This window comes from Narcine bancroftii, chromosome 5 (genome assembly GCF_036971445.1).
Source record: "Narcine bancroftii isolate sNarBan1 chromosome 5, sNarBan1.hap1, whole genome shotgun sequence".
NCBI classification, from domain to species: Eukaryota; Metazoa; Chordata; class Chondrichthyes; order Torpediniformes; family Narcinidae; genus Narcine; species Narcine bancroftii.
In genome coordinates, this window is record NC_091473.1 from 171,980,488 (window position 1) to 172,007,306 (window position 26,819).

At 40.2% G+C, this 26,819-nt stretch overlaps 1 long non-coding RNA gene across 2 annotated transcripts in view; it reads left to right on the forward strand.

The window, feature by feature from the left end:
- The window catches only part of LOC138762856 (uncharacterized), a 40,451-nt gene extending 23,358 nt beyond the window's left edge, over nucleotides 1–17,093 (forward strand). The window contains exons 3-5 of one of the 2 annotated variants that reach the window (XR_011357210.1): nucleotides 14,156–14,213; nucleotides 16,661–16,762; nucleotides 16,835–17,093. This is a non-coding gene — a long non-coding RNA (uncharacterized lncRNA). The remainder of the gene's footprint in view (nucleotides 1–14,155; nucleotides 14,214–16,660; nucleotides 16,763–16,834) is intronic. The other variant, XR_011357211.1, reaches the window with a different exon arrangement.
- Nucleotides 17,094–26,819: the final 9,726 nt, after the last annotated feature.

Genomic DNA, 26,819 nt, shown 5'->3' on the forward strand with positions numbered 1-26,819 from the left:
CAGGAAATTAAGAATCAAGTACAAGTCAACAGTCATTCATTACGGTTGGAGAGCTTAGCTGGAGGGAGAAGTAAGCTGGAGCTTTCAGCACCTTCCCTGTTCTCTACATTCAACATGGGATGCAACACCTCCCACCATTACAGAAGCCCACCTACGAACTGATGCATAATCAGAAGACAGTTGGAAACCTGCTTTACCAGATACAAATCACACCTTGTGCTTTATAAACACAAGCAACCCGCAAATGTCTGCTTTTCACAGCTGATTAATTGAGATCTACCTTTTAGATACTTTCATGAAAGATTAATATAAACATTTAAAGATAGTTGCATTATTGTATCGCAAGTTAATGACTTTAGCAAATTCAAGCTTTAAGTGTACATGAGAGGTCATAGGATTTATGGCGTTACTAATCTTGTCCCTGACATGTCTTTGTATTTAAGAGCTAAGAAGGAAGTTAAAATCGACCTTAATGTTTTGTGAAGGTGACAAAAGCAACTAGGAGCACCTGCAGTACATCAGTCTGTTTATATTTTAGCTTACAACTTTGATATCCTCAGTCATACTTCTCTGAGTTACAAATGTGCTAGACAATAACATTTGAATTCACAGCAAACTTGAAATTCTTTAAAATCTCAAAAGAGGTTGGTGAATTGCATGAAGTTCCAAGTTAAGCCAAGCAGATATCATGGGAGTCTTTATGGTTCAAGTGCACGGATCCAAATTTCTCTTTCTTGTTCAATGGTTAAAAAAATATACAACTTATTTAATGCGCTCCAGGGTTTTTGAGAAATCTTGGGGATATTCAAGCATTTTGATGGCTACGATTTTAAATTAATGTAACTTGGAAGATCTTTGCTGTAGTTGTATCATTTCAGTTCATTTTAAATTTAAGTGGAGTATAGACATTACTGACAAGTTCAACATTTTAACTGTCCTTGAGTAAACTATGCTGAATGACCTTCTTGAAATGCAACGGTCTTCCTTTTGAGGGTACTCACACAATGTTAGTAGATCGGGGTTCCTAGGCGCTAAATGATGTTCCTTTGTGCTTTCTGCCCTCAATCCTCTTGGTGGAGAGGTCTTGGGTTTGGGAGTGACTGTCAGTGTGCTTGGCAAGTATCTGCAGTACATTGTGCCAGTGATCCATACCCAAGGTGTGACAATCCAGTAGTGGAGGGAATAAATACTTTGGATGCTGAAATTTTCAAAAATCAAAAGATGACTTTGTATATAAAAAGGGGAAAAATTAATTCAAAGAATAACCTTGCAAAAAAAGGAAAACTGACGCTAAGAGGTGCACAGTTAGTGTAAAGGCAGTGCAGTTAGCGCAATGCTAGTACAGTGCCAGTGGCCTGGGTTCGAATCCAGAGCTGTCTGTATGGAGTTTGTACAATCTCTCAGTGTTTGTGTGGGTTTCCTTCGGGCACTTTTGTTTCCTTCCACCTTTCAAAACTTGCAGGCCTGGCAGGTTAATTGGTCATGTGGGTGAATTTGGGTGGCGCGGGCTTCTTGGCCAGAAGGGCCTGTTTCAGTGCTGTATCTCCAAATTAAAATGTAAACAAAAAAAAGTGTGTGTACAAGAAACTGGATAAGATACATGTGTGTATAGGGAGCCCCCGGGTTACGAACAACTTGTACTTCCGAACAAATTGCATCCCCAATTTGCGCACGTGCATGATGTTACCTCACGAATGCCCCTTTTGTATGTAAGACATTGATGGAACGAAAGTAAGTGTCAACTTTTAATCGTGCTTTTTTTTTATATCTAACCTATTTTAAGAAATATTTCTTTAATTTTTTTTTACTAAAATGAATATTTGACTAACTGATGCTAAGTAAGAACCTGTTCCTACTTATCTACAAATTTGACTTAAAGACAGACATAGGATCGCATTTTGCTCATATCCGGGGATTCCCTGTACCTCGAAATGCAGGATTAGTGAAAGAAGGGAATACCAACTATTTTGAACATGTATTTGTGTCTCCACCTGACCCAATTATTTTACTTGCTGTGATGAGGAACAGGTTTGAAGAGTTCAAAATGACAGCCCTGGATACCTGGCAGCTTCAGAAAACATGCAGACCTGTATGCCAACTGATTTTGCTTTAATACGTACAAATAACATATCTAGTGCTACAGTGGCCACAGCAACACAACAGGACTGCTTTGAGACTAGAGAATGGAGCTGTTCCAGGGAGATGGCCACCTACAAGAGCCACATAATCATCAACAATTACACAAGCTCAGTGACAGACTACATGAGCAAGTGCCTAGAGGATGTCACATAGATCAAATGCTACACAACCAGAGCAAACCAAAAATCCATGGTTGGACATAGAGGTTTGTACACTTCTCAGAGTTCAAGATGCAGAAGACAAGTTGACACTAAGATCAATCAGGACTGAACTCCCCTGTGCAATCCAGAAAGCAAAGCGTGGGTACGCACAGAGGCTGTAAGACACCTGGCGACATGAGGAGCATGTGTCAAGGTATCAAAACAATAACTGATCGCAAGACAATCTTGTGAGACAATGACACCTCCCTTCCAGACAGACTGAACATTTTCTCTGAGTGGTTCAACAAGACGAACAGGGATGTCTGAAAAACAGGCCCCTTGTATTGCTGCAGCTAAAGTGAGGAATATCTTGGAATAAGGGCAACAGAAAGGAACTCTGTGGTAGCCTGAAAGAAAGAGGTTATCATCTGGAGAACCCTGATGGGGCAAGTTTCATCAGCAAGACATTGAGGTGACTAATCATGATACCTCAGTTGTGGAAATCCTGGAACAACAAATCTCTCTCTCTGTGCAAACCCTACGAGAACCTTCCTGAGCGGTAAACATTTACCTTTCGAGCACCAAAGCCTAGTGAACTTTATACATGTTAAATTCTGTGCACAGTAGAAGAATTGCCTGCAACCAGTGAAGTTGGAAGAATGAGAAGTGAGATTGAACTGTGAACCAAAGAACTTTACTTAAATTTACACACACATCATACACGTGCACTTAGAATTAGAAGGGGGTTAATTTGGTTGAGTTCAGTTAATAGAGGTAAGTTAAAGTGTGATTCTGTTTTCGTGTTTAAAGATAATTAAAAATAACTTTTGTTTAAGTAACCATTTGTCATGGTGAATATCTATTGCTGCTGGGTTTTGGGGTCCTTTGGGCTCATAACACATCCGCACACCTACTGATTCATTCTTCTGCCTCTTCATCTAGGTAATTTCTAAAAGAAAATCTCAAGAGCAGGGGATCCCAGAACAGATCCCTGTGGAACTCCACTAGTCAACAACCTCTAGGCCGAATACTTTCCTTCTACTCTCTGCTTTCTTCTTACGTTGATGATTTTTTTTTCCATACAGCTAATTTTTCAATGATCCCATGACTTTCTGGATGAGTCTCTCATGGGGGACCTTGACAAATGCTTTGCTAAAATCCATATTGACCACATCTACCACCCTCATCAATTTCTTTTACCTCCTCAAAAAATTCAATTAGACTCATGAGGCGTGATCTTCCCTTCACAAAGCCATGCTGACTATCCTTGAGTAGATTGCACTTCTCCAAATGTTCATAGATCCTATCCTTAAGAATCATCTCCAATAGTTTTCCCACCACTGACACAAGACTTACTGGTCTATAATTCCCAAGATTCTCCCTATTATCTTTTTTATTTAAAAAAAAAAACAAGGGGACTACATTTGCCGTTCTCCAATTCCCAAGAACCTCCCCTGCAGCCAAAGAGGAGTCAATGATCATACCCAATGCCCCACACTTCCCACTATGATTCATTTCCCACAGCAGCCTCGGGTATACTGCGTCCATTCCTGGGGACATCAATCTTGATGTTTTTAAAGAAGATTTAACCATTCCACTTCCTTAATCTCCATATAGTCAAGCACACAGACCTGATCAATTTTGACCAGCATAATCAAGGACCTTTTCTCATGAATACTGATGCAAAGTATCAATTTGGGACCTCCCCAATCTCTGCCTCCCTTATCCTTTATTGGCCCCATCTTCATTCTTACCATCCTTCTGTTATTCATATACACATAGAAGGCCTTGGGGTTCTCCTTTATTCTACATGCCAAGGGTTTCCCATGCCCCCTTCAAGCTCTCCTCAGTCCTTTCTTAAGCTCCTTCCTGGCTACCATATTCTTCTCATGAGCCCTTCCTGTTTCCTGCTTCCTACATCTAATGTATGCTTCCTCTTCCTTTTGACTTGTTGCCTGACCTGTTTCATCAACCATGGTTCCATTTTCGTACCATCTTTTCCTTGTCTCAGTGGGAAAAACCCATCTTGAACCCTGCTCAAGGAGAAGTGAGATTGAACTGTAAACCAAAGAACTTTTCTTAAATTTATGCACACATTACATACACGTGCGCTTAGAATTAGAAGGGGGTTAATTTGGGTTAGTGAGGTTAATAGAGATAAGTTAAATTTTGATTCTGTTTTCATGTTTAAAGATAATTAAAAACAATTTTTGTTTAAGTAACTAGTCTTGGTGAATGTGTATTGCTGCTGGGTTTTGGGATCCTTTAAGCTCATAATAATACCAACTGACAGAGGTTCTTGTAGAGATCTTCAATGCATCATTGCATCAGTCTAACATTCCCGAGTGTTACAAGGAAGCTACCATCGTCCCGGTACCAAAGTGGGTGACAGTAGCATACCTCCATGACTACCACCCAGTGGCACTAACCTTCACCATTATAAAATGTTCAACCATCTGGTGATGTAATGCATCAAAATATACCTCCAAGAGACAATGAACCCATTTCAATTCACCTGTAGAAGAAATCTATTCCATTGATGATACTCCCTCCACTCTGTCCTGATGCACATGGAGTATAATACCTCAACTTCAGCTCAGTGTTTAATCCTAGTCCAGAGGCTGGAGGAGAAGTTGTCCACACAACTCAGCACCTCTCTCTGTAACTGGATCTTGACTTCCTAACAAAGATCAAAATCTGTTTGGGGTTGACAGCAGAATGTTGAGCACTGGCGCACCTTGGAGCTGTGTGTTCAGCCCACTCCTGTTCCAGTTACTACCCATGACTGCATCGCCAGATCCAACTCCAACAGAGTTGACAAGTTTGCGGACGCACACCAGTAGTTGGCCTCATCAGCAATAAGTCGAAATACAGTGAAGAGGTGGAAATCTTGTGAAATGGTGTGAGACTAACAAATGGAGTCCCAACGTGGATAAGACGAGAAATTATCATGGATTTTAGGAGCACCAGGGACGACCACCCTCCACTACACATTAATTGCTCGCTCATTAATGGAGAGCATCAATTAACTAGTGACCTATCCTTGCTTGTCAGGAAGGCGCAACAGTAACTGCACTCCCGAGGAAAGCTGAGGTGGGCAAGGTGACCAGCCGCCATTATGTCAACTCTCTACAGGAGCTGTATTGAGAGCATCCTGGCCGGCTGCATCACAATGCTATAAATCATCAGATCGGAGATCAATCCACGGGACCATAAAAGCGGCAGAGAAGATCACAGGGGCCTCCCTCCCCCACAACCCCATTGAGGTATTTACTGGGATCGTTGTTTAAAGGGAACTCGCAAAATCTGAGGACATCTACCACCCCACTCAGCATCTTCCAGCGACTCCTGTCAGTGAAGAGTTAGAACCAGTAGGCTAAGAAACAGCTTCTTCCCACCACCAGTAAGAATGCTGAATGACTGTTAAACTGCTAAAACAACTCCGCGTGATTCTACTATTAATAACAATATTTAATAGATGTATATAGGTTCTGTGTATTTGTATCATTTGTCTGTATGGACGTTTTGCACCATGGACCAGAGAATGATGTTTGGTCTGGTTATACTTATTACAATCCGATAATAAATGTACTTGAAACTTAAAATAACCACAATTATAGAGGGTTAAAATAAATAATACCTGCCAGCACTTCCCTGACAAGCAGGCACAGTACTTAAAGAAGAAGCTATTTAAAAATTAGATCAGTCAACCCATGATGGTCCCCTTCGAAGTAGATGTAAAAGAGAGCCCCTACCCATCTACACACCAAACAATTAGTTAGTCTTCCAGCACTGCTTGCAATCCTCAGTCTGGAGTGGCTTGGGTAGATACCTCATCGAGAGAACAGAGTGTCTGGTCTACATGATTGCGTTTTATACCTGGTACCTGGTGGTTCACTTGTATTGAATTTAACATGTTGAACATAATGATGAACATAATTTAACATAATGATGCTGAGACAAGCTCTCAGGTTGACTGCACATGTTGCACAACAAATGCGAGGAACCCAGGGTTTGTCTTGGTCATCAACTTTACAACCAAAGTAGAGATTATGGGCTCTCTTAATAAGTGCAGTCACGCTGCGTCTTTGATCCGTCAGCATATACTCATCACTAATATAGCAGAATGTATCGCAAATGTTACAACATTGACAAGACATTTCTGCTGTATTGAATTTTTCTGGAGTCAATAAATGCTCTTGTTAAGTACACTCACTATCCTATTGCCTGAAGAACATGTGTTCAATCTATATCAATACAATGCACAGCAATGGTATATGTGAGCTGCTTTTAAAGCCTGTCTGCATTTATCCTGACTAAGCATGCCCAGTCTAAGACATTTGCATAGCATTTGCATAGCACCTGAACTGTCCAGGCATGCTTGGACTGACCAAGACAGCTCAATTTGTGGGCAATATATATTAGTAGACTTAAAATATGGCAAGTAATTTCAAATAAAGGTTATATCTAACAAATGGTACATGATCAGAAAATCTTAGTGTTTTATTTTGAGATCAGCAGTCCAAAGTCCATAAAATGCACCCCAAAGTATTCAGGAATCTTTGTTGACCAGTGTTATTAAAATTGTGAGATTTTTAGAAAAGCACAATAACATAAACCACAGATAATATGATTTTATGAAAGGTAAATTTTGTTTAATGTATAATATATTTATTATTTTAATTAAAAAACTGTAGCTGATGGATTGGCTAATTTATGAAAGTAGATCGATCAATTTCAGCCCTGCAAACTGTAAATAGTGGTCGCCATTAATATTAGAACTGAGGTGTCAAGGGTTTTGGATTTATTTTAATTAGATTTCGGAACCAATATATTTTGTAAGTTCGCTTGTGAGACATGAAGAGGAACACAAGTTAAATAGGATGCGGAGATTTTGCAAAAGGATACTGAAAGCTTCGGTGACAGAGAACTGTGGAGCCATCCACTGTTGATAGAATAGAAAAGTGGTGAATTGTTGAAATGGAGAGATTCTGCAAAATGCCAGGTCATAAAGGGATCTGAATGTTCTCACCTGGGAAACCTAGCAAGTTGGCATTCAGGAACAAGTAATTAGGAAAGCAAATAAAATGTCCATTTTTATTGTATTGAGGATGGAGGTTTTGCTGTAAGTGCACAAGGCATTGTTTTGACCACATCCCAATTATGACTACAGCTCCTTATTTAAAGAGGGATATAAATACAGTATGTATATATATATATATATATATATATATATATATTGGCTATGTCCAGCAATCCATGCTACAAGCCTACACAGGGAGAATAAACAAAAACTAATAAAATTTCCTTTGTCAGTGTGTGCAGTAAAACATGTACAGACATGATGTTACCACAGTGTCATAATCTTTACAGGGGTCTGCTGGCTAATCAGTAGTGGACATAACCCTATGGTTATACCATCGAGGTACCTATGTGCTCTAAATAAGGCTGCCCGATTTTTAGGACGGTGTTATATCCCATCCTAAGACTGCATGTGACCTTTTCAAGAGACCATCCTGATGACCACCTATCAGATTTCCATATTACCGCTATACCTTTCCTGGTCACACATAAGTCAATTTCTGTGAATTTAATCTGGAATTTAGTTAGTGATCGACCAACACTTGTAAAATTCCCCAGAAGACAAAGTTCTGGGTCAACTGGGATGATGACTCTTGTGATCCTAGTTAGCATGTCACACAGGTCACACCAGAGGGTCTCACCTTTGCGCAGAGCCAGGTAGAGTTTAAGAAGGAACCAACCTATATCTCACACCTAAAGCACATCTCTGATAATTCACTCTTATATTGGTGTAATTTATGTGGGGTGATGGAGAAAATTATAGTGGACCAGTCTATTCCTGGCATTGAGAGTAGCCAACTAACTTCCCTGATCAACAATTGTTATGTCTAAATCTGACTCTTATCTCACTCTAGATTTATGCAAATATGGCTTTGGGCTCTCCCTCATCAATAAAAAGTACATTCTAGAAGTAAATCTAGTAGATTGTGCTGCGTCCTGTATTCATTTCATATTTGAAGATGGCATCTCTTTTCAGTCAATTTTTTATCTCACTTGCACAGGTCACATCTCTATCTCTTTCCTACCCTTTCTGGATCTCTCCATCTCTGGATAGATGCCACCAACATCCCCTTAGAAGCCCACAAACTCACCACACAGCCACCTTGGTTGTATTACTCCCGATCATGCCTCTTGAAAGGGCTCCATTTTCAGTTCTTCTGAGCCCATTGCTTCACCAAAGCCCGTAGCCTCTCTTCTATTCCCACATCTCGGCTCTCCCTGCACAAGGATTATATGGAATAGGTCGGAAGGAGGAACTGCACTCAAGACTGGATCACCCATGATCTTACTCAATGACAGAGAGGCCGTTCAAAGAGGAAGCAAAATAAACGAGTTTGGTGAAGTACCACAAGCATTTTCCTCATAATGCCACTCTGATTGGGGATATATTTTCACCTGTCACCTATCCAAATGTCAAACTGACCATTGACTCTTCGGGCAGAACGGTTGGCATAGCGGTTAGCACAATGCCTTTAGAGCGCCAGCTATCAGAACCTGTGAGGAGTTTGTACATTCTCCCCATGTCGTGCGTAGGATTTTCCCCGAGGCTCTGGTTTCCTCCCATTGCTTGAAAAGTACTGGGGATGTAGGTAAATTGGGTATAAATTAGACGGCACTGCCTTCTGGGCTGAAATGGCCTGTGTGTCTAAATTAAAATGTAAAAGATAGATGGAAAATATGAAGAGTACATCATTACAAGTAATTTGTTTTTCTCGGGGGCTGTTCTTGAATTTGAAGCTGAATGTGTCCTAAATTGTTTTGTTCTTTTTCTGTCAAAATCAAGTGCTGTATTGCCAAGATTTTAGCATACAGATTACTTAATTAAAACCAGAGGAAGTAAACTGGAAGCCCCATGTTACTAAAGGGTGACCTAACTCATTCACATTTAATGTGTTTTGTCAATATATCATTATAATAAACTACAATGAAGAGGGACTTGTTTTGTTTATTTTTCTTCTTGCAATTATCACGCCTCTGCAAAGCAATGACTCATTGATGGACTGCAATAGATGGCAATTGCCCTACAGTACCTCATGAAAAGGTTACTGTTCATGTACAAGCTTCAACAGTAAATGATTCAGAATCCCAACAAAGCTTATCCTGTCTGTACCCAATATCCACATGTACTTCCACTGTGTGCGACAGATATTTGTCAGATTAATCCAATTATAGCACTTCCATTGCCTCGGTTCAGATTAGTTTATCCAGCAGAGAACACAGGTCACATTCTGGACCTTCCTGCTGTGGATACTTCAATGGATCACCACATAAGTTGACAGAGTCGTCAGATGGGCACGCTTCCCTGGATCTAATGTCAGAGGAGAACCATAAAATATAGTGATCTACATAAACTGACCTGAGCAGATTAAATTAATCGTGTTATGTAAACAGAGTATGGAACATGGCACAAACAGGAATGTTCAAAACCCCTACCATCTTTTGTTCAGGATTAAAAATAAATCTCGACATTAATGGTGATATGGAAATACTGAAAGCTCATTGGCGTTTCATATTTGATCAGTTCAAAATTACATGAATTGGTTTAACTTTACAATAATACAATTTTATCCAAGTAAAGGCAATATCAATTTGACAAAAGAAAACCTTTCAAAATAGGAATTGACGCTCGTATGTCCCTTCTGGTGAACTAATCTAACAGAACCACCAAAAACTGATTTGAAATCTTAATTCCTAATGCTCATAGGTCAAAGGTTAGAGTCAGTGATGCTCCAACAACAGAACAGTTCTCAGAACACTTTGTGTGTGATTCAAAGTAAATGCTACGTAGAATAAGGTTTTGTCAATGTGTGCTGGTGTATTTTAGCAAGCTCATTGAAAAACAGGAAAACATGTTTGGTGTTCCAGATCACTGGCTGGAAATAAAGGCAACTGTGCAACACACAGCACCAAAGATGAATGGAAAATCCTTTGTATTGAATATTTGATTCACTTCCATGGAAACCAACCTGATCCAACTCAACTCTACACTGAAACAAAACTTGTGATTATACCCAGAAGCGAAACATTTTTTTTTAACCAGTTTTTATCTCCTGTATTTGGAGAACAAACATTGATTTGGATGAAAATACCCGCTGATGTTTGTTTTCCCCCTATTGGGACTTTTGAAGAAGGAAGAAATCACAGTGGCCTTGTTCATTTGTAAGGCAGAGTAAATGAGCAGTTGTGTTTCCAATTTATCCTGTGACCATGATTTTCTGGGGGTGAATTACCAGGGAGATGAACTGGAAGATAACAGTGCAACTGTTTCCCTTTTCAAGTTGGTACTGTCAAATGAAGTCGAGAAATTGTCTTCATAGCTAGCACCAAGAAGATCTGGTCCTTGCCTCACTAGACTTTTTTTTTCAGTCTTTGGATAGAATCCCAGCTGTTCATGACATCCATTTAAACAAAAAAAATTACCAAAAGATTTTTTTTTAAAGTAGCATACTCCCCATGTGGCTAGAATTAGTGACTACTCTTCTTTCAACAGAATCTTTCAACAGCCACATTAAATGGCTATTGTAAAGCATAATGTCAGCTGCAAAGTCTGTTTGGCAACATTTTAAAGTTTTGATTTCTATTGCCACGGGAAAATTTTTGTATTCAACAAGTGAAAGCTCAGCAACAGAAAAAAAAAGTACTAACAGAGCCATAACCATATGTCTAACCAGAAGAAATATTGCACAATGTGCATGCACGCTCATTCCAGTTGGGTGATGGTCGATCTCCCAGTCGGAGTGGTCCAGACCCACCCACCACCCATGCATTCATTCTCTTTCTTGTAGTTTTCATGATAGTTAATGAGGCATCATGTGGGAAGATAAGAATTCCATACAGGATCACTTAAGGAAGTCATTTACCTACTTCCTGTCAGTTAAAGCGCAACTGGCTTTTTCTGAGGCCTGTTTCCGTCAAAGTTGGTGAAGACTTTAAAAATGAGAACTGTGAATCTATTTTTGCTAGCCTCTGGCACACGAAATAAACCTTTTCACTCCACAATTAATGTATCCTGTCCATTAACGAATGGCTTGCTAGCAGGTGCACACTTCCGATACATCACTCGCAGTTGAGATTTCTTAAATCAACCAGAAAGTGCCATGATCCTCCAGATCATACTGACAAAATTTTGCTCATCATAAAAAGAAATTCAGGTGCCAACTTCATTGCTAATTTCTATTTTACTCCATTGAAAATAAACAGAAGCCTACAATATTAGTAATTAATTGCATTTGTTTTCATGATCCTGTGTACAATAGGACTTACACATTCAAGTACAATTTAGGGTAGCTTAGCTATTTAGATAATTGTAGCTTTCAAAATCATGGCCACGGACAATCATCTGTGTAGTTGTTTCATTCATGGGAGAATTGTAATTACAGTTAAAAGGTTGTATTGGAAGCTGCTGGTCTGCCCCCGTGGAAGGTAACATTTAATGCTATCACTGATAAAAGGTGTCGTAATGATCATCAGAATATCTTTTGGCTGTAGATTTTTGCTCTTCGCTGAACGTGCTTTGTGCAGGGCGAGACGGCATGAAAACGGTTAAATGAAAAATACTGAATCTCATTTAACGAAAATGCTTTTTCCGAAAGTTTGAATAAATGAGTTTAAAAACAACATCTGGAAAAATGAAACCTAAGATTTGTAAATATAGAGTTTTTGGCACAACCATTATGCCTTGTGTCAAGTAAAATATTGCCACAGATCAAGCTCTGTAATTTTCTCTGTTAATTGCAAATATATGGAGCAAAGGGATAATTAATCTTGGGCTGTACTTGTTCTGCCACTTTTCATTCAATGCAAAGTGGCTTTGGTGTGTACATCAATGCAAAAGTGTCAACATCACTGGAGGGCTACTGAGCGCACAAAAACCCAGTGGAATAACATCACTAAGAGGCCGTCTTGTGTACATTGGAGTTTCCAAAGAATGCTGTAGAATTCCAACCTTGATTGCCAGCCATTATTTAAAATGATTTTCATGTTTACATCCTCTAAGTACTGTACCTGGTTTAGAGCAGGATGATAACAAAGTGCCAAAAGGAGATCTGAAACAACCAATTTCTACTGTTTATGCAAGTATGCTAGGAATTACCCATCTGAGCCTGGTATTCCTGCCAAAACTCAGACTTACTATTGTGGCACCAATTTATATTATTCTGTATCATGATTGTTTCTCCTCGCCATTCCTGAAGACATTCAGGTTCTCCCATTTTTCTCTTGGCCCTGATTTTACCCTTATCCTTCTGATTGGAAAGCTTAGGTCAAAGGATAAATTACCAGCTGGGAGCTACTTACTGCCTTTCTGCGTAAAAATAAAATTATCTCCTTCACTATTTTAATCTTCTGGGCTAATGGGAGCATTGCAAGTACATAAATAATGTTCATATGGGCCTCTTAAGTATTTAAATAGAGGGTTCTTGCATTAACCACACAATTGACCAATTCACTGACGATACCACGGTAGTGCGTTGTATATAAAGGGGAAATGAGTCAGCATACAGGAGGGAGATTGAAAACTTGGCTGAACGGTTACCTACAACAACCTCAACAATGTCACCAAAAACCAAGGAGCTGGTTGTTTTCTTCAGGAAGGGAAAGCAGTATACAATTCAGTGATCTTTGGGGGGCATCAGAAGTGGAGAAAGTTAGCAAAATTTCTGTAAGTCACTACCTCGGAGGATCTTTCCTGGACCCAACACACCAATGGCATCATGAAGAAACCACACTGGCGCCTCCACTTCCATAGTAGATTGTGGAGGTTCGTTATGGAATCGTAAACCCTGGCAAGTTTCTACAGATGTGTGGTGGGAAGTGTGCTGATCGGCTGCATCACGGTCTGGCATGGGGACACCAATGCCCCCGAGCTAAGAACCCTGCAAAAGGTGGTGGACACAGCCCAGGACGTCGCAGGCATAACCCTCCCCACCGTCAGGAACATCTACAGGGAACATTGCCATCAGAGAGTAGCAGCAATCGTCAAGGAGCACCACCAGGTTCAGAAAAAGCTGCTACTCCTCCACCATCAGATTCCTCAGCAATAAAATCAATCAGGGACTCATTTAAGGACTCTTACTTTTGCACTTTACTGAGTTTTATTTTCTCTGTATTGTCCAGTCAGTTTGTTTACACTTGTTTATTTGTTAACATGTGTATGTTGAGTACAGTTTTTTTGCATTACTAATAAGTGGAAATACTGCCTCGCTCACAGGAAAAAGAATCTTAAGGGTTGTATGCAATGTTCCCTCTAATTGTTAATGGTGTGTGCAAAGATCTTGTGTTGTGCAATTTTTTTTTCTGTGACAAGAGTAAGTGCACACTGAATGCTTGTGCAAATGTAAAATTGAAATTGTTTTAAGATCATTTTGGCACAGCTAATAAATCTGTATTGGCGTGTTTTAATATAATACAAGTACGACTGCATTCTGCAAAGTAACGTATTTCGTTAAGATTTTATTCTATACTTGGAACTACTTTGTTCAGTGTTGTTCCGTTAAATAAAACATCAATGAGTATTTCTTATTTTTATGTGATACAATGTCTAAATAAATTAATGACAATAACACCCATCAATTCACAGATTATTATTAAAATTGTTAGAAATGATTAAATTAAAACTCAAAGCTAGTTGACAAATTGTCCAGATGCTTAATGTGAAAATCTTCATACAACATAGTTTATGCACATTTACAAAATATTTGACATTAAACTGCACAGAATAGCATACATATTTAAGTCACTCAGTTATTTTTTCTCTCCCCTGTCTTTGATACCCATTCTTTATAAACTCTATCTAGACTAATAGAACTTCCATCCAAGTTGAACGAGAAACAGCTAGCCAAGAAATTATTTTCAGTAGGTATAATTATTAATTACTACCTTATTTTATGTAACTAGCCTTTTGTGTGCACATTAATTTCCTTTGTGTTGACAACAGATCTGAACTCTGAAAAATCTATAACTTGCATTTTCTAATTCAAATAGAATCTGTTGAAATAATCTCGAAGACTCAAGCAAAAAAGGTTCAGGGATTTTTTTTTTTTACGGGTGACTCAGTTGAGCAAGTGTACTTATCTATGTGTTCTCTACTTCACCAGGTTGCTTCACAAAAAAGCTTGTTCAGCAACACTATCACTCTTGCCAATGCCAATACTTGGAATGTCCCTGTGCTCCCAACTCACCACTTTTTTGGGTTCCCTGAGCTATCTGCTGCCGTGCAATTTTTTTGCTATGAAGTGTAGCTGTATGTAGGCATTGCTGTTCTCAAGGTGATCCAGAGCTGAGTGGAGAGCCAGTGATATTGTATCTGCTGTGGAGCGATTGTGATACTAGGCAAATTGCGGTGGGTCCAGACATTGACTTAACTATGTGTTAATTCTGGCCATGACTCACCTCTCGAAGCATTTAATCATAGTAGACTTAAGAGCTACTGGGCAATAGCCCTTGACACAGCTCACTCTACTCTTCTTGGGCACCGAGAATGATTGATGCCTTTTTGAAGCAGGTGGGAACCTCCGACTGCAGCAGTGAGAGACTGAAAAATGTCTGTGAACAATCTGGCGAGTTGGTTGGCACCATTTTTCAGTACCCTGCCAGGTACTGCCTGGCGCCTTGCAAGGCAATGCTTTACCTATAAATAGTTTGGGTGCTTACATAATAAGAGCTAACTATCTCACATATTATTATTATTTTACTATCCCATCTTTAAGAATATTTCCATTCACTGGGTTCACACGTGGATATCCTGCTCAGATTTTATTGCTGTTTCCTCACCACGGATGTGTTCCAAGTCACAAACTTTTTCCTCTGATCATGTTTCAATGCGTTCTCATCTGAATTATATTTGTCTTTTATGCAATCACTTTCACTAGTACTGCCTTTTGTAGTTTCTTCATTAAGGACAGCATGATCCAAGAAAGGAAATGGAAAATCTTGCATTGCAAACTATCCTAGTTTAAATGGGTATCAAGTTTAAGAAAACTTCATTTGACTTTGGTTTTTGGATTTATGATCTGCCTTACTTTCTGTGCACATATTCATAATAATGTTAAAAATATTTTATAAGCTGTAAGTTCTCCATTGATTTGCCATTTCTTTTTGCTTTCATTTCTAATTTTCCATTCTGCTCAAATTCTTCTTGGGCTATTAATCATCATCTTCTTCCTGCTCATTCATGTTGGCATGTATCTGAACATTCCCAGCAATCTGTGTTCTCTGTCAGGAATTTGTATGCTTTCCCCATGGGTTTCCTTTGGGTACCCCGATTTCCTCCCACGTTCCAAAAGACTTACATGTTGGTAGGTTAATGGATCACATGGGTGGTGTGGGCTCATGGGCTGTTACTGTGCTGTATCTCTAAATTAAATTAATTTGAGGAAGACAATTGACTCTGAGGTGATGATGGCAAAATAAATTCAACGGGACATCAGAGAGCATCTAGAAATGAAACTTTTGTTGAGCTTTCCTTTCCCTTTTCTCGGGCACTGGGCCAAATGGCAAGATTTCTGCTGGGAGCAGCACATCAAAGATTTTCGCTGGACCTTGGCCGGCAGGAATGCCTCCATGATACACCATCCACATGACCATCCTGAAGAGTGAGACTCGACGTCTTTCTACAGGGCTGGTTATTTTTGTAATTTTGTGATGGTGATTGCACTGCCAATTTCTTTATGATTCTGCAGATGTGCTCTGATAAAGCATACAAAGCATATTTTCGGAACCACAGGAGAAGTCACCAGTTTGAATATCAGGCTAAATTTAACACTTGAGGCTAAATTCAAGCCTCATCTCTTTTGGGTCAGACTAGTTTTACTCTCCAAGAATTCTGTTGTCCTGTAAGAGCCTGGGCTGATCAATCCATTCCAGTTTGTACTCTGCCTCTGCCAGAAATTTAAAATCAATCCAAATATTTAGCTTTGGCTCAGAACATTTTCTGAAAAAAAAATCTATCATTGGGCCTAATTTATTATTGGAACAAAGCTTTCCCTTCAACCTTGAGCACTGCACTCCGAATATATATCAAATCTGATCCAAGGTCTCGAAGCAAATTTTCTTCTATTAAAGTGAGAAAATATATTATGTTGATTTCAGATTCCTTCCGACTTGAGAACTGAACAAATGTCTCTTTAATGCTTCCAAAACCATAGCCAACCATGAAGTTGGGATAATTAATGCAGTATAGTATAGACATTACTCACCCTCAGGAATTCATTGCATCTATATTTCATCTTAAATGAAAACTAAGCTTTAGTTTAGTATAATCCTTTGTTACAAGTTGTAAACCAACAACTGCTTTTCAAAAGGTTGACAGAGCCTGGAGAAGCCGGGTGGAGGTGACTTAAACCAACGTTTCCCAAACTGGATTTCCGCACAAAGGCATCGGGGTTCCGCAGAAGAAATGGCAGGTAGTAATAACAATAATAACTGTTTTTCTTTAAATTACTTTTGACCTTTAAATCTCTGTGTTTCTGCGACAGCAGCACACAGTTATCTCAACCCGAACAAAACAAAATGGCGTCATGAGGCCTGATGTCAGCGCAGACGTCAGGCCTGCTCATCATTTTCAACCAATGAGACTCAGAATTCTCTTGGCGCGAGGCTGGCCACATTTCAAAATTTAAACTGGAAGATATCCCACGTGGGCAGTATTGTATTAAGAACTATGGATCACTGGCTTAAAAAAAGAACCGAGGAGACAAGATAATTAAATGTAAATTAGAGGCAATAAATGCTTTCAATGTGGAGAATGGTGAGTTTATTTACTTTCTTACCATACTTGTGCATATGCCAGGTCTTTTAAACTGTAATTGAGGATAGGGGTTCCATGATAACCAAATGCTCCCCAAAACGGTTCCACAAGCTAAAAAGTTTGGGAAGCCCTGAGCTAAACTATCATTATGGACAAGCAGAAACAGTGGGAAATTATCTTTTTTACAGCAGGAATTGTGTAGAATGTAAATCAGTAAATGCAAGCCTGGTAAAGAATTTCAATATGTAGCTCTGCACAGAATCGCATCAGTATGACCTACATCAAGCCTTATTCCAATATGGTGGACACAAAGACCAAAACTGGTTGCAGTTTCAGTAAACTTTTTTACATTTGTTTGCCCCTGCACCTCATTCTGTAATTGGCTGAAAAATCTAAGATCTCTGCTGCTATACAGAGAAATCCAAATCACCAAAAAAAATCTATCTTTATCTCAAATTATTTTGAAATCTCATTATGTCACTCCACTGTGCTTAAGAAACCTGGGTGGAATTGATCCCACATTTTTAGAAGGGATTAGAAATAAATGCTTCACCTTAAATGTGAGATTCTAGTCACACCACTCAAAAAAAAGTCAATATATTGATTATTTAACCAAGTTTAGTTATCATAAAATGACCTGTGGTTATTGGATTTATTTCTCTATGAATGTTTTGACCCAGAGTACTGGATTATTAGAACAGTATGTATGGAGTGAGATGTAAAGATTGAACCTCCACCAGTATTTGACTAAAGCAGCCATTTTTATTTTAAGACTATTACATGCTCCCAGTTCATGTTCATTTGAGTGAACTGACACTTTAAGAGAACAAATCAAGCTGCAAGCCCTGCAAGTTTTGGAGATTGATTATGGGCTGACAGACTGGGACAGCGTGTACTCAAATTCATTACTTCTGAAGAGAGGGGAAGTGGCCCTGGAAAATACAAGTGCAGAGACCATGTGACCAACATGTTAAAGAAGAGTACTTGATTTGATGGCCATTTTAAAGGAAGCAGCACTTGGAGAAGCATCACTTTTAAGTGGCCTCGTATGGAAATAGACAATTTGTCTGATTTCTCTCTGTAAGGAGAATGAGTACACCCCACCATGGTCACTTTTGAAGGGGGATCAGTGAGCCACACCATGACCTAAAGGGAAGGCCACTATTTCGGCTGACCCATGAAAGGGTTCTGGAAGCTCTGTGAAAGCCGCTCGCTTCGTTTCCCCTAAAAAATGAAAAGCGGAGTTTTGACTACCACACATCTAAGAAGGACATTTCTTTGGAAGTATCTCAACAGGGATTTTTTGAGTTTACAACAGTCTGTCATCCTGGTCTCTCCCACCTCATTCAAAAAGGCACCTTTGCATCAATTCAAGACTTGTCATGTCAACACTGCATTTCTGAGACTGGACTTTGAACTAACATTCCAGAAGTGGGCCAGAACTGTAATGGTTTGGGATATTTACACACACACACACACACACACACACACACACACACACACACACACACACACACACACACACACACACACACACACACACACACACACACACACACAAGAATAGTTGTGTATAGTTAGGGGATATGTTTAGATAAGGTGTTATATATTTGGAGATTAATAAATTAAAATATTATTTTAAATATAACACTGTCTTGGCTAATTTCTATTGCTGCTGTCTGAGTACATAACAAGACCAAGGTGAATGGTTGTTCTGTTGTGCATGTTGGGTTTCAATGCTGTGATTCATAAACATGATAATGAAAAATGAACTGGAAAAAAAATTCACTATTGAAAGTCTTAACAAATATGCATAATGTATTGTGAAGCATGTAATGGATTGCAGATGAGGAGACGAGCTATTTATCTAAAGCTGGAAACCAAAACACTTTTGATTACAAGTTATTGGCCCTTCAAAGGAATTGCCCTTGGCATTTTGGAAATTCAGACAATAATCTGAATTATATTTGAGTTTTAATACAGGCTCTTTCAGTTTTCTCAACTGTGGGAGATTTCCATGGTGGCAGGTAAAATGTACATGCATGGGAATAGAGTCATAGTATGTGTCATGCGTCAAACATTTGAAGATTGAGATGCAATGCAAGAGTGGAGACTTACTGTGATCTGGATGCGTCCAATCACAGAGGAGTTTTGACACGACAGGTTGCAACACAGGTGTGCGAGCCACTGCTATGTTGCATAATCCTTCATTTGTAGCTGGGGAATGTGCTGAAATGAGTATTAACTGCGAATACCCTCTGCTTTTGTGTGACTTAAAGGGGACCTGATAGAGTAGACACCCATCCCAAGCTGGGAACCTGCCGTAGGTTGGTCCCCTTTAAGTGATCTACTTTCCCAGTTCTGCCTCTGCCTAACTCTCTCCTACCTCTCACCTCTTCCCCAGCATTGTTGAACTCAAATAACCAATTCACACCCACCAATCTGCCAGCACAACCTGACTCAGACTTACACCAGCCATCGGTCAGGCACCCAGCCTTCCACCAACCATCGGCCAGGCACCACCCAGCCTTCCACCAGCCATCGATCAGGCACCCAGCCTTCCACCAACCATTGGCCAGGCATCCAACCTTCCATCAGCCATTGGTCAGGGACCTAGCCTTCCACCAGCCATCAGTGAGGCATCCAGCCTTCCACCAGCCACCGGCCAAGGCACCCAGCCTTCCACCAACCATCGGTCAGGCACCCAGCCTTCTACCAACCATCGGCCAGGCACCACCCAGCCTTCTGCAGCCATCAGTCAGGCACCCAGCCTTCCACCAGCCATTGGTCAGGCACCCAGCCTTCCACCAGCCATCAGTTAGGCACCCAGCCTTCCACCAACCATTGGCCAGGCACCCAGCCTTCCATCAGCCATTGGTCAGGGACCTAGCCTTCCACCAGCCATCAGTCAGGAATCCAGCCTTCCACCAGCCACCGTCCAAGGCACCCAGCCTTCCACCAACCATCAGTCAGGATCCAGCCTTCTACCAGCCATTGGTCAGGCACCACCCAGCCACTGATCAGGCACCCAACCTCTCCATCCCCATGGCTCTAAACTCCCCACACCTCTCCCACCCCCCCCCCCCCCCCCCATCCGCCTGTCTACTGGATGAACTCAACACCTTGCTCAGTGTTCTGCCAGTCTGTCCACCACCACATTCACCAATTGCACCCATTCTCTGCTAACTATCCTCCCCATAGACTAGGGATACCACCAGCATCTCTCCTGTTTTCCAAATAGTTTTAACTTCCCTAGCTCCCCCACCAATAGTAAAAAATCAAAAAGCAATGATAGAAATAGTCAATAAATCCAAATTTATGCCACTATAGTGTAATTCTTTTTCATGAAGTTATATTTCAGAATTGTGATAGTACAGATTCTATCACCAATGTGTATATGTACAGATGGTAGTGTAGGATGACTGTGATTGGCTGAGAGTGTAGACATACCTACTGGCAGGTCTTAAAGGGTTGCTCCTAGCCAGACCAGGTCATTCTGGACTGGTCGACCTACATGTGATACGCTCCAGTCTCCTAGTTAATAAAAGCCTTGGTTTGGATCAACAAGCCTTTGATTCTTTCGACATGCGCTACAAGAATAAACTTGGAAAATAATTCCAACAAAATAACAGCCCTGCAAGTAATTACACTGCATCATCCCACTGTGCCTTGGGTGAAATCAAGAACGTTTTGTCCTTGAACCTTCCTGTGACGTGCAGTTTAGAAGCAAGCCCTTTAGCTCACTGACTATTAAGCACTCATTTACCTGAATGCAACATTAATTCCTTTTGTTATTCTCTCCACAATTGCATCAACTCCCCCCCCGAATTCTACTGTCAACCTACACACTGGGGGCAATTTTCTACTAACCCACATATATTTGTGATGTGGGAGGAAACCAGGGCATCCAGAGGGAATCCATTTGGTTGCAGAGAGAACATGCAAACTTCACAGTGACAGCACCCAGGGTCATCGTGAAGTAGTGTTCTTCTCTAACTTAGCTGCAGTGTAGTAGGTTTAACCAAAATGCCTCTCACAGATAAGTAATCTATTGGCTCCTTAACCCATTAAAGCAAACATTTTCTATTTACTTATTTCAGAGTGAGGCAGCACTCCTACTTTACCTCTACTTGAGATGTACATTTTGTTGTATTCAATACATTAATTATTTCAAAATTTTCCGCTCCTTGTTGACTGTCGCATTTTCTCTTTTACAAGATCACAAGACATAGGAGCAGGAATAGGCCAATTGGTCTATCAAGTCTGCTCTGCCATTCTGTCATGAGCTGATCCATTCAGCCCACTCCCTTACCTTCTCCCCATGACCCTTGACTAATCAAATACCCGTCAATCTCTACCTTAAATACACCTTGTGGCCTCACTTCCACAGCTGCCTGTGGCAATTAGTTCCATGGACTCACGACCCTCCGGCTTAAGTAATTTTTCTGCATCTCTGTTTTAAATTGATGCCCTTTTATCCTGAAGTTGTGCCCTCTTTTCCTAGACTCCCCTACCATGGGAAACATCCTTGTCTCATCTACTCTGTCCAGGCTTTTTAGCATTCGAATGCTTCTATGAGGTCCCCCTCCTCCTTCTGAACTCCAAAGGTTACAGTGCAAGAGCTGGACAAATGTTCCTCATATACCAACTCTTTCATTCCTGGTACCATTCTAGTAAATCTTCACTGAACCCTCTCCAACACCATCATCTCCTTTCTCAAATAAGGTGCCCAAAACTGTAGGCAGTACTCCAAATCATTTAATCATTTATATACAAGGTAGAAAGAAGTGGCCCCTACATGAAAAAGAAACCCCACTGGTACCAATAGTCAAGCAGAATAGGATCCCTTTATTCCCACTCTCTGCTTCTTGCTGATCAACCATGTTGCTTTATCCATGCTGGCATCCATCCTGTAACTCAATTGATTCTCGTCTTGTTAAGCATATCACCGTACATCATTTGCCCTCTTCAGAGCCTCCACTGATTGGTCTGTTATCCCACGCCCCACTACCCCTCAATCTCAAAGACTTAGCAGACAGCATGGCCCAAAACCCCTGATTAGCAAAAGTTAATGGGATGCCTGACAAATTGACAGTGCAGTTAATGGCCAAGGTGGAGATAGATGGTCTAGTTAAACTGATTCCTGCAAAAATCATTTTCAAGTCTAACTCTTCTACCATTTATACTGTGAATGGTGCATCAGCTCTGTTTAATACAGGTAGCCTGATTTTGATCTCAGCATCTAAATTTCAGACAAGTTAGTCTACAAAACTCAATTGTATCAATGTGGCATTAATCTTTTGATGGTTCAATTGCATCTGGTGTAATTGCATCTATTGTACGGTGACAGGGTGTTCTTTGAGTTTTGTGACACATTTTATGTTGTGGTTTATATTGATTTTTTTTGGTAAATTGCCCAAAGTCTCAGTAGATGGGAGAAGGTAGATGTTAATGGTGCGATCATAATGTTTGCAGGAAAATAAGGGAGGCAATGAAATTGTTGTGAGAGGCGGTGTAAATTCAATGGACTGAACAGGAATGGGAGGGGAGAAGACGATGGGGAGTCCTAATGGTTGGTCAAGTTCAGTTGCCGTGAAGTCAATTCCGTGAAGCCAAATCCGTGAGTATCAATGAGCCCAATATAACATCAGGCCTCAGTGCTGCGTCAATAGTTCTTGACATTTATTTATGACTAAAGATGAGGATACATGACAGAAGAGAATTCAGAGGGAATTTGTGTTTATTAACAGGGAAAATACATAATTAGTAAAAATTACACAAGCTTTTGTTTCTTAAAATATCAGAAACAAACACTGAGACATCAAGAAAATTCTTATTTTTTTGCTTCAAATTTGCAAATCATTAAACTGTTTAAGATCTTCACATCAGGCAAGACTTTCTTTACAGCATAGCTCTAATTTTTAATGTTTTGGTTTTGCTAGAAGGGAGCTCAGGTTGCTCCATTACGTGAGCCTTGTTTTGGCAGTAATGGGTCCTCGCTGTTTCCAGTTGGGCCCAATGATAAATGAGTTGAATTGGTTCAGGTTTTTTTCACTGATTTCTGTTTGACATTTGCTTACAATATATATAAACAATAACACCTACAAAGCGTACTTAACTCTTTGCCTGCACTTTGGACAGCCTTTGCTAATGTGCAACACCTTCCAGTGATCAATTAATAGTTCCAAATACTGCTTTTGAGTTTTGAAAATGGTTTCATTAACAAAAAGCATATAGTGAAATCATAGAAAATTACAGGCTGTGACTCCCCTTGTTTTTGACTTCAGAAAGAATGAGACTCAGGCTGATGTGTGATTGCAGTGCCCAAAGCAAGGTTCGAAGCAAGCCGGTTCCATCTGGCATTTCTTCTTTCGAATGGCACATTTTCAAACAGCTTGACAAATCTGAATGCTGAACGATGAAAACACAGCACATTGTACACATAATAATCAATTTGACAGGACTGTCCACCTGCATAGGCACTTACAGCTCGAGTGTTCAGTTAAAGTCACCGGTGACGGCGGAGATAAAGGACCCGATTAAACCGATTCTGGTGTAAATCATTGTCGAGTGTTATTCATCTGTGTGAGCATATTCATCTATTTATTTATTTATTTATCTGTCTGTCTATTTGTTTATTTATGTTTTTTTTTATCTATTTATTTTTAATATATATGTGTGTGTGTGTGTATATATATATATATATATATATATATATTATACAGACACACACACACACATATATACATATTTATTTATATATACACACATAGAAAAGTATAACTATGGAGATCGGAGAATTTAAGTGCATGAGCTCTTCTGAATGCAATGGTCTGATTTTGATCTCAAAATTGTATTTCAGTTTAGTTATCCTACTAACACCAATTGTATTAACATGCCATAAATCTTCTGATGGCAAACTGCATTTGGTACAATGCTCTGTTGTATATTGAAGGTGTGTTCCTTGAGCTTTTTGACACGTTTTATGTTATTATTATTTTGGAATTTGCCACCTCCATGCCCAATTAGCTATCTATAATTAACTCTTTGAGAACATGAGCTCCTAATTTGGAAATTTTGCTGTACAATTCTAAATTTGACAGGAACCCTACATAATGATAAATGTTGGAGCACTCCAGCAATCAGCAAGCTATTTATAGGAACTTCACACCTAATGGGCCTGTGTGTATATATATTCATATGTATATTGCAATTAAATAATTCTGGGAACAGAATCACTCTGTATTTCCAATACCTGTAGGACCCATTAACACTACAAGGTGTTAAAAGAAGCACAATATTTTCAAAATGATAATGTTAGCAAAGTTAATGACCTCAAAAATTAATAATGTTAAAATTTCCAAATGTTCTAGTTTAGTAACATAAACGGAGGATGTTCCATGCTGAGCAGTGAATTGTAAGGTTTATCTCATTCATTTTTTTGCCTTTTCAATGAACTAAGCTCATTCCCTTCAGCCCCTGAATTATAAATATTTCGTACACTTATCCAGTCAATAATTGTTTAAAAAATAAATAAAAGCCATTGCTTTCTCAAAGTAATAAATGGTTTCATACATGACAGGAACATGTTTTGGTGTTTCGAAATTATTTAGAATATCAGCTGTGATTTTTAAAAAAAATTAAATATTGTCATATTTACCAAGATATTGTGAAAAGCTTTTGTTGAGCAAGATCTCTGGATAAGTCAGCTCATACTTAAATGAAGCAGGGAGTGAAATAATAAAAATCAAAAGTGCAGGGCCTGAAACCAGCATTAAGTGGGTGCTGCAAACAAATTCACACCCAAGAACCTCAGATCAAGGTCTGGTGAAACTTGGGCCTCGGGCCTCCACTGCATAGATCTGGTAAATCATCCCAATTCTCCTCTGCTGCTGAGAACATGAAAACTTTGCTGAAAGATCCAGGGTGAAGGAGGGGGGGCGTGGTTGCAGGGATTGGGGAGGAGGTGGGGGGATATAGCTGGGGACAGAGAGGGCCTGGGCATGCAGCAGCCTATGGTTCTGCCGCTGGGTTAGGGGCTGCACTTCAGATTCAGAATTAGAATTTATTGTCGTGAAGTTCAGTGTTTTGTGACAGCGTCATAGTGAAAACATTCATATTATAACCATCTTACAACATTACTATAAATGGGGGAAAAAAAACAGTACACGAAAAGTAAGGCAGTGTCCTTGGTTCATTGACTATTCAGGAATCTGATGGCAGCGAGAAAGAAGCTGTCCTTGTTCCTCTGAGAGTTCGTCCTTAGGCTCCTGTACCTTTTTCCCAATGGTAGCAGAGTGAAGAGGGCCTGGCCTGGGTGGTGGGGGATCTTTGAGGATAGAGATTGCTTTCTTAAGACACCACCTCATGTAGATGTCCTCGATGGAGTGGTCTAGTGTCTGTGATCTCGCAGGCTGAGTTAACAACCCTATGGAGTTTATTCTTGTCCTGAGAGTTGGCCCCTCCATACCAGACAGTGATGCAACAAGCCAAAATGCTCTCCATGGTACAGTGACGTACCAAATCTCCTCAAACACCTCACAAAGCATAGCCACTGGCAAGCCTTCTTGGTGATTTCATCAACATGGAGGCTCCAGGACAGATCCTTAGAGATGTTGACACACAGGAATTTGAATTTTTTGACCCTTTCCACTACTGAGCCCTCGATGAGGACTGGGTTGTGTTCCCCTGACTTCCTCCTGAAGTACACAAACATCTCTTTGGTTTTGGTGATGTTAAGCGCAAGGTTAATGAGCTGCTCTATCAACCTCCTGTATGTTTCCTCATTGCCGTTTGTGATTCTGTCAATAACTGTGGCGTCATCAGCAAACTTGTAGATAGCTTTGGAATTGTGCCTGGCCACACAGTCATGGGTGTATAGTGAGTAGAGCAGTGGGCTAAGCACACATCCTTGGGGTGCGCCTGTGTTGATGATCAATGAGGAGGAGGTGTTATTTCCAATTCGTATTGACTGTGGTCTTCTGATGAGAAAGTCAAGTTTCAGAGTGGGGTACAAAGACCTAGACTTTGTAGCTGCTTGACCTGCACTGAGGGAATAATGGTATTGAAGGCTGAGCTGTAGTCTATGGAGAGCCAGTGAGATTGCATCTGCTGTGGAGGAATTGTGACGATAGGCGAATTTCAGCAGATCCAGATCTTTGTTCGGTACGTGTTAATTCTGGCCATGACCAGCCTCTCGAAGCATTTCATCACAGTAGAGGTTAGTGCTACTGGGTGATAGTCGTTGAGGTAGCCCACGCTACTCTTCTTGGGCACCGGGATGATTGATGCCCTTTTGAAGCAGGTGGGAACCTCTGAGTGCAGCAAAGAGAGGTTGCAAAATGTCAACAAACACTCCGGCTAGTTGGTTGGTGCAGATTTTCAGTACCCTCCCAGGTACGCCATCAGGGCCTGACGCCTTACGAGGGTTCGCCTTCTTGAATGATGTTCTGACATCGCCCTCAGAGACAAATATCGCAGGATCTCCGCCTTTTCAGGGATTCTAGTAGGCCCTGTTTGGTTCTTCTTCTCTAAGTGGACATAGAAGGTGTTCAGCTCATCCGGTAGTGAAGCATCACAGCCATCTATAATGCGCACCCTCGATTCGTTGGCTTTCATCTCCCTATTCAACTTAAATTCCAGCATTGTAAAAAAAATTGTATGCTTTGAGCCTCTGACAGTCCTTTAAGAATTATTGCTGTCTGCAGGACTCC